Source organism: Arachis ipaensis, chromosome B07 (genome assembly GCF_000816755.2).
Source record: "Arachis ipaensis cultivar K30076 chromosome B07, Araip1.1, whole genome shotgun sequence".
NCBI classification, from domain to species: Eukaryota; Viridiplantae; Streptophyta; class Magnoliopsida; order Fabales; family Fabaceae; genus Arachis; species Arachis ipaensis.
The window spans coordinates 32,011,510-32,020,651 of NC_029791.2; positions in this window are offsets into that span (position 1 = coordinate 32,011,510).

The following is a 9,142-nucleotide window of genomic DNA, read 5'->3' on the forward strand; positions in this document are numbered from 1 at the left end:
TAAGCTAAGCCCGTAGCTTCCAGCAAATTAATTAGTCAAAAGTATTGAGGTCAACTAGTCATGAGAAAAAAAAAAGGTTGAATTTGATTATATTGTTCTTGAATTAAATGAGACATTTTGATATCCAATTTATGAAAGCTACAGTAAACCTTTTTCTTTATGTAACTATTCCTCAATTCTCTTCTGTCGTTAATTATGTTTGATTATTTTTCTCCTCCTCGTTTAGAAAAAAAGAGTAGTATGTGTATTGGATGTCTCGGGTACGGGTTGAACACTGCATTTCAAGATTAGTCAAAATATAAGCCCGTAGCTTCCAGCAAATTAATTAGTCAAAAGTATTGAGGTCAACTAGTCATGAGAAAAAAAAAAGGTTGAATTTGATTATATTGTTCTTGAATTAAATGAGACATTTTGATATCCAATTTATGAAAGCTACAGTAAACCTTTTTCTTTATGTAACTATTCCTCAATTCTCTTCTGTCGTTAATTATGTTTGATTATTTTTCTCCTCCTCGTTTAGAAAAAAAGAGTAGTATGTGTATTGGATGTCTCGGGTACGGGTTGAGAGATGGATCGGAAATTTATGGGTCAAAGTGGATGTCGGATTATTTGACTAGAGCAATGGGGGGTAGTACCTGCAAAGACATTCCGACATTCAAGTTAGAATGGATCTGAAAGGTATATGGTATGTACGGTGAATGACATACCTGAGGGAGCTAGGGGCTCCCCTTTATATAAGTCATGGTGATTATCTTTATCTTATCTTATAAGGTTAAGATAAGGGAGGTGTTTGAATTTGATTGTTGGTTAGAAGTTCTAGTGGGTCGGTTCCGAACCTTCTAGAAAGACTTGCGGGTCGGACCCGGGTAACCGGGTTCAAGGACCGTTCTGGGTGTAGGATTCGTGGGCCGGATCCGTAACAGTTGCCCCCGCAGCGAGAGAGCGAACGAGGTCGGTCTCTGTCGCTGGAGGATATGGTTTTGACCGTTGGTGGGCTTCTTCGGTTTGTCGGGGCAGAGTTCCTGGTTGGCAGATTTTGTTTATCGCGTGGGGTCGGCGGTTTTGCGTTTCAGCTGAGGTTCGTCTTCTTTGGAGTTCGTGTCGTTTGATTGACGCGAACCTTCCGCATTCTTGCGTCCGTTTCATTTCTCGAGGCGTGCTGTCAGCTTTATTTTTCCAAGGGAGCATTCATTGCGAGGGGACGTTTGGGCTGCTTCTCAATTTTACCTTCGCGCTTTGTTTATTCTTTGGGTCATTTTCGTCTTTTTGTTGGTTTGAAACTGTTTTGGTTTTTATTCTTCCTTCCTTCGTTCGTTTCTTAGTTTTTCTATGTGAAACTCCATTTTCTCTCCATTTCACTTTGGTGTTGTTCTGCCTCTCTGCTGTTGCACTTCTACTTTCCTGTTTTAGCACTTTTCAAGTTTACACTTCGCATTACCAGGTTGGTTTCCTTTTGCCTTTGTCATTCTGTGATATTTGCTTTCATGTGTTTGTCGTGTATTATTACCTGCTGTTTTCTGGTGCTGTGTTTTGGGTAGGGATAGTGGTTTTATTTTTTAGAGGGACTAAGCACCACTGCATGGATTAGTAGTGGATAATAGGTTTTCGGCTGTCCTTTCTATTTCTGCGTAGTTTTGGTAGGCTGACAGTGGTGCTCCTCCCTGTTTTAGGTATGCATCGGCGGAGGAATGAGGGTGTGGGTGCTCCAATAGCTCCGTTCAGGGGTGTTCCCTCCCACTATGCATGGGTGACCAGCGATGTTTGGGGGGTCCCGTCGCGGATGATGGAGGCAGATCTCCAAAGGCTCCGTGATCAGGGGGCGGTTTATGGGGTGGCGATGCAGAGCGGCAATACGAGCTCGTCCTCCCTGATGCTGATGAGAGATTTGCTACCTGAACCTCGATTCACCGACCGTTCCGAATTGGATGTGGGTCTATGAATCGATGTTCACTCGGCTTGGCGTGCGACTTCCTTTTTCGCCCTTCGTTCAGGCGTTGCTGAGTCGGTGTTCTGTGGCGCCGTCTCAGCTTCATCCGAATAGTTGGGCGGCAGTTTGTACTTTTGAGCTCGTGTGTGAATACCTCGAGCTTCCGATCTCCGGTTTTCGTTCCTGTTTTTCTTTTTCTTTTCTTATGCACTCTTCCGACCAAGGAGGGAAAGCATAAAAAAGGATATATGTCGTTTAGGGCTCAGCCTCATCGACGTATATTCGGGTTGTTTGAGGACTCCTTTCACGGATTTAAAAGGGAGCATTTTAAGGTGCGCCCTGTTCAAGGGCATCATCCTTTCTGGTTGACGATGGAAGGTGAACGTCAGTTTCTGACTTATTGGAACCTTGGTGCCGGGCCGTAGGTGTTAACGAGAGTTACCTATGATGGTTTGACTTCGAAAGATAAGGATATTGCCAGTGTCCTCTGGCACTTGTTTAGGGAACGACCATTGAATCCCCGGGACGTTATGGGGGACCCCGTGGCCTGCCGGTCATATATTGGTGTGTTTTTTTTCTTTTTTTTTTGGCGTGTCGCCGAGTTTGGGACTTATATTTTTCCTTCCCCTTTTCAGTTGAGATGGCTGGTAGTTTGACCTCGCTGGCGAAACTCAAGGCTGCTATGGATCGGGAGGAAGCGTCGTCGGCTTCTCCTTCCACCCCTGTGTCCCATCCAGCTGCGGACTCCTGGGTTATTTCGCAAGAGGTGATCTCGGCTGGGGTGAGGGTTGAAGCTCGGGTTTCCCCGGGTCCTGTGAACTAGCCTGAGGAGGAGATAATTGTGGTCTCAGCATCCAAGGCTTCTCGGAGGCGGAAGAGGCCCAAGAAGATTAGTAGTGAGAGCCTTGAGGAGGAGGGTTCTATGCCTTCCGTTATGGATCGGCGCTTCGATGCTTCAGCTTTTGTTGACCAGCATCTGATGCCCGGTACTGAGGGGTTTTTTTTATGACTGTGACGTGGCCTTCCAGGCCAAGTCTGTTTATCGCTCCCTCCTCCGATCTGCGGTTATTGTTCGGAAGGCTGAGCCCGTGATGGCTCAAGTTGGCCTTTTGGACAAGAAGCTGTGCCATTCCCAGGTCGAGGTGGTCAAGCTGAAGGAGCAGCTTGAGGTTGCGGAGTGGCTAAGGAGAAAGCCGTGAAGTCGTCCGAAGAGGCTGGGGCTGAAATCCTTTGTCTTTCCGAGGTCGAGACTTCGCTTTTGTCTCAGCTGGGTGAGGAGCGGAAGAGGGCTTCCGACGCTGAATCTCAGGCTACTGTGCTCCTTGCTGAAGTAAACTCCCTGAAAGCTGAGGTTGCGGGGTCAAAGGCTGAGGTGGAGGCACTGAAGAAGGAGAAAATGGAGCTTCTTGCGGATGTGAAGGAGGAGGTGACGGCGGCCGAGGAGATGATGAGGGCTTACGCTTAGGTGCTCACTCCAAGTGTTGATGTGTCCGTCATGGGGGCGTTCAGGGTTGTTCAGGATGGTTGTATTGTGGATCTTTAAGTAGGTTTTTTCTTTTGTTCTGCTGATTTTATGACTTGTAAATTTTTGGAGATTTGGCTGGCCGTGTGGTCGTGTTGTGTCGCTGGATTGTTGACTTTTTTGGATGACTGGGCCGGTCGGGCCGTTTTATTTTTGTTGAACCGTGTTTGTTTGGCTCTTAGATATTTGCGGATAGTTGATTTTCAGGTCGGTCGGGCCTTTTATTTTGCAAGCCATTTTGTATTGGCTTTTCGGTAGCCGTTCAAGTTTGTTAGCCATTTGTCTTGGCTTTTCGGTAGCCGTTCGATGTCGGTAGGCCGTTTAGTCATGTGTGGATATCCGTTTTTAGGCCTCGAGGGTGATCGGTCCTCGATGTTGGTCGTGCGTTCTTTTTCCGTTACGAAAGTGTAGGGAGAAGCGGGGCAGGTGTATTAAGGAAATTTTATTATGTTGGGCCTCGTTAAAACCCTCCGACGTGGGGGAAAAGAGTACCTGAAAATAACACTTATAAAAAATAATAAGTAAAATAGAAAAAGCAAAAGAATAAGTAGAAGAATAAGTAAAAGAGGAACTTGGAGGTAGGGGCTGAGCCTACCCGTAATAACGTCGTAAGTTGGCGGCGTTCCAGGTGCTCGGGATCTCGATGCCGTTGAGTCTTTCGAGCTTGTATGCTCCCTTTCCTACTGTTGCCTTGATTCTGTATGGGCCTTCCCAGTTGGGGGTGAGCTTCCCTTCTCCGGGGGTGGAGGCGCCGATATCGTTTCGTCGTAGGATGAGGTCATCGGGTGCGAACTCCCGTCGGATTACACTGCGGTTATATCTTAAGCCTATTCTTTGCTTTAAGGCTAATTCTCGCATGTGGGCTATGCTTCTTACTTCCTCTGTGAGGTCTCGTTCTGCCACTTCGTCGTTACTTCCGATTGTTTTTCGGGGGCTTGGGTCTCCGATCTCTACTAGGACAACGGCTTCTATGCCGTATGTCAGGCGGAACGGGGTTTCCCCTCTGGAGGTTTGGGGTGTGGTTCAGTATGCTAGAGGACTAATCCGAGTTCGTCGGCCCATAGTCCTTTGGCCCCGTCGAGTGGTTTCTTGAGTCCTTTAACTATTATCTTGTTTGTGGATTCCACCTGTCCGTTTGTCTGGGGGTGTTCTACTGAGCTGAAATGATGGGATATGCGAAGCCCTTCCAGGAATTCTCAGAATTTTTTGTCGGTGAATTGGGTTCTGTTGTCCGAGATTACGATCTCGGGGATCCCTGTAAAATCCCTACAATACCCTTACTCTCCTTTTTCCCAAACCAAACCCTAACCCTAATCTCAAAATAAATCTCACACCCTCCCTCTTACACACATACACACACACAATTCAGAGAAAGAGGGAGAAGTAACGGAAGCAAAGAAAAAAGAAAGGGGAGAGTGAGGGAACGAAGAAGAGAAGAGAGGGAGGCTGTCCACCGTCATTGCCATCGCCATGGAGCACACCGGCGTTGCGCCTCACCGCCGTGGAGCTGCCGTCCCACGTGTCGCAGCCGGCGCTGACAAAGAGGGGAGAGAGTGAGACGTTGAGGCAGAAAGCTGCCGCCGCGGGAAACGCGATGGAGGAGAGGACGTCACCAGCTCTGTCACGCCTGGTTGCTGCCTAGCATGCCGTCGGAGACCACCGTTCCCTCACCACTGCTGCGTCGCCGTTGATAAAGCTGTTATCACCGCCGTGAGCCGCGAACAGAGGAGGGAGAAGGAGGCGAGTTCGTGAGGGAGAAGAAGCAGCGCTGCCACCTTGCCGCCGTACCTCCTTGCTGCCGTCGAGCTGTCCGCTGCCATTGTTGCCGTTCTGGTTCGCTATTTTACCTTGAATCTATTTCACTTCCGTATCCTGCCATTCTGATTTTATTGAACCTTTGCTTTACCTTGGATTTTCCAGCACTATTTCTTGTTGTCTTCCATTCAATTTGAATCCAATAGTTTCTCTACGTGCTATGATCATTGACGTTGTAATAAGAAATGGATGCTGCTGTTGTTGCAGCCGCAACTTTCCACTGCTCGGTCCAAATCCTGTGACTCTTCATTTCATTCTACATCGATCCTCCTCACCCATTAATTTCGAACTTCGGTTTTGGTCTCTTCGGTCCCTTAGGACCACGTTGTGAGTAGGCTTTACATTTATAATTGTTTGGATTTACGTCTTTAATTATTTGGATATACGGTGCTTGAACTTAGTTATACTTACAAAGATTATTATCAAATGATTTTAAATTGGTTTTACTAATTGATTTATTAGAACTAAATGCTTATCCTTGTTAAACTCATTTTAATATGCACATGAGACTATATATTTTTATGAGACTATATGTATGTTTGAAGAAGTTTTATTTTATTTTAAAGCATTTGATTTTATTAGAATATGTATTTTTGAAGCATTGAAATTTTGTTGGTATTCACTTATTTTGGAATTGTGAAATATTTTGAAATGCCTTAAGATTGAGAAAATATGATTGAATCTGATTTGGATGAGAAAGTATTATCTGATTTGATTTGATTCGATACCTTATATATTTGAAAGATCAAAGATTGGTTGTATTTGAAATTATATGTTTTGAATTGGGTTGGGAGGCTTGTATTAAAAAACCGTAGATAACGGCGGTTATGACGTTAACCTAGATACATCTGGCTCAGACCTCAGCTAGCAGGGGCGTTGCTAGTCTAACGTGTAGGCTACACGTTGGATCTGTTATTCCATACGGACACACTAGAGGAAAGGGCTACCCTTAGAGGTGGAGCCGCCCAAGTGTGGACTATTTGATTTGATTTCTGTATGAGAACTCCCTTATTGATTCACTTATTCATATAAATTATTATTTTCTAACTAAAATTATTTTCATAATAATGTTTAGATGGTCTCATGTGAATTATAGATGTACTGTCTAGTCACTGAGTTGCAAAACTCACCTCTTTTTTTTAAAAAATATTTTTCAGGAATAAGTATTTGATTATGTGAGCTTTTCTATTCAAGAGTAATGATCTGCAATGGGTTCTATTCCTTGTTGAGTTCTTAGATGTCATCTGCTCCATATATTACAGGCAGGATCCATCTATATTTATTTATTTTATTTTTGTTCAATTATGTAATTATTCATTCTAGAAAGTGTAAATTTATCAAAAATTATTTGTAATTTTTTTATTTATCTTATATTCGAATCAGTTAGGCTTGCTAGGGAACTCTTTTTCCTGAGCGCCAGTCATGGCTCATTTTGGGCCGCGACAAAGTGGTATCAGAGCTTAGGTTTAATCTGTGTAATATGGAGCAAGTGTCCTATGGTAGGATCACAATTGTATAAATAGAAGCGCGTCTATTTGTACAAATTGTGGCACTATCAAAGGCCTATAGGAATGTCCTCTTTGTCTTCTATGTCATTGTTGTCTTCTGATTACTGTGATCATCTGTCCTCTGCCACTTCTTACTACTCTTGTTCTTTTGTACCCAATCTTGCCCTATCCTTTGCTAGATTTTCTCGAATGTGTTTTTGCAATAGTTTCAGTTTCGGTTCCAGTTCGCGATTCCTGCCTTGTAGCTAGTTCTAACCTTTTCCGATTTTGTGAATGCATGCTTTAATCTTTTTCGTCTTTGTGTTGTTCTCTATGATTCCTGATGTCAATATTTCATGAATTACTTAGAAGATCCGATCGGTGTTTGCCATGAATTACTATCTAATTCCTTTATAGAGCTGTATTTGAAATTTTGGATTGCATGAATTCATTGAGTTACTAAACGAGATGCTTTGTTTTGGACTTGATAAGTGTTCCGAGGGTTACCTGAAACTGTAGGTCGATCTCGGATAAGATATTCTGTACTGGTCGGAGATGACGTGTCCGGCTGGCTGGTGGCGGCCGGAGCTGTTGTGTCCGACTCGTTGGACTGGCTGCACTTCTGATCCTTGGTCACTGGAGGGTAGGGGGTACCTACAAGAGACTCCGATGCTTAAGTTAGCACGGGAATTAAGCAGATTTATTGTAGAATCAGAGTATGAGTTATATCTGGGTGCTCCAGTGTATTTATAGTAGTGTGGACTGACCTTTCTGATAAGATAAGTTAGTTATCTTATCTTATCTTATCTTATCTTATTTTGGGTGAAGTAAGCTTATCTTCAAGGGAACCGCCTTTATCTCTATAGGCTTGGATTGCCTTTGGATTTGGGTCGTGTTCCTCTATTTGGGCCCTTTATTGGGCTTTCCTGTCACTTTGGCCGACCTCTTTGAGAAGAGGTCGGGCAGCCTGACCTAAAGAGGTCAGTTGCTTTGTCGCCAATCATCCCAGGTCGGATAACTCGACCCAGGGTATGAACAGTGCCCCTGCTTGAGCTCGGTCTTTTTTTGCTGAGGTCGAATCCTTGACTTCGGTCCTTCTCTAGTGAAGCCGAAATCAAGCATTTTGTCGATTCCTTTCTTTGTAGTGCCTTTTTGAATGTGGAACGTTTTCCTTTAAAAGCGCGCACTTTTATATCAGCACTTTGGGAACGTGCGAGGGTTTAATACCCTCATTAATTGACTTCAAATGCCCCGTTTCCCATGGTTTTTATTTTGAACTTTGCCATCAGAAACAGTTTCTCTTCTTCGTTCCTCTTCGTAACTTCTTCCTTTACTCTCTCATTTTCTGTTTTTCCTAGAGTTTCACAGTTTTTTCCTGCGACGCCTGCTCTACTACCACTTTCTGTGGAAAAGGAGTGATTCTGGATTTCACCCTCCGTCTTCATCCGGAAAATTTTTTCCGTTCGAGGGGTGGCTTTGTCTCTTCTTGCTCTTCAGCTTTCTTTCGAGGTTTTCTTCTATTTTCCAGGTTTGATTTTTCCTCCTCTGTCATTTTTTATGTCTGAGTTTGATTTTGCTTGGAGAAAGTTTGGATGTTTCTGCTTTTACTGCGCCTGATTGTTGTGTGTTTTGGAGTTTCTTTGTCTTTTGTATGAATTTTTTCGCCTTTCCTATTGCTTGATGCTTTTAGGGCTTTTGCATGTTATCACCGTTTCTGCTTGTGCTTTCGATGATGGTTTTTGTTTGATTCTAAAAAAGGTTGTGTCTTTGATGATTTTCTGCTTGGCATTTTTGATGTCGACGATGCTTTTTGCTGATAGACTGTAGAAAGATAGTGACTTAGATGTCTTTTGTGTTTTTACTTCCCTTTTTCAAAACGTTTGTCTACTTGAAATCTTCCTTTCTTGTTTGGGAAATGCCGGGACGTAAGCTGTAGATTTTTCCTGAAACCTTGCTTTGCCACTGCCTCCAAAGGATGCCCTAGGACTTTGGTTTGAGTCTTGGGGTTTTCCTTTTCTGTTTGTTCATCTGTATCATTTTAGTCGAGTTGCTTTGCCCCTCCTCCGAGATGTTTTTTAGTAATCCAATCTCTTTTTGTTTTTGTAGGATTAGTTGGCCTCATGTCTTCTCGCAATAACATTGTAGAGATGTCTTCCAAAGTTCCCAAGGGAATGTCCGATTGGCTGGACTCCCTTGTCCTAATGTGTGTCTCTGTCGTGGATGCTGAATTTTGTGTAGAGCTGAGGAAATGTCATAGGACTTGTGATAACAGTGCTCGGGAGAGGGATTATGAGCTTGTAGCTCCTGACTCTGATGAGAGGGCTTGTTTTCCTACTTCCGTCGAGGGGGAGCGTCCCTTCTTCTATGCTTATGAATATTTCTTCAGCCAGT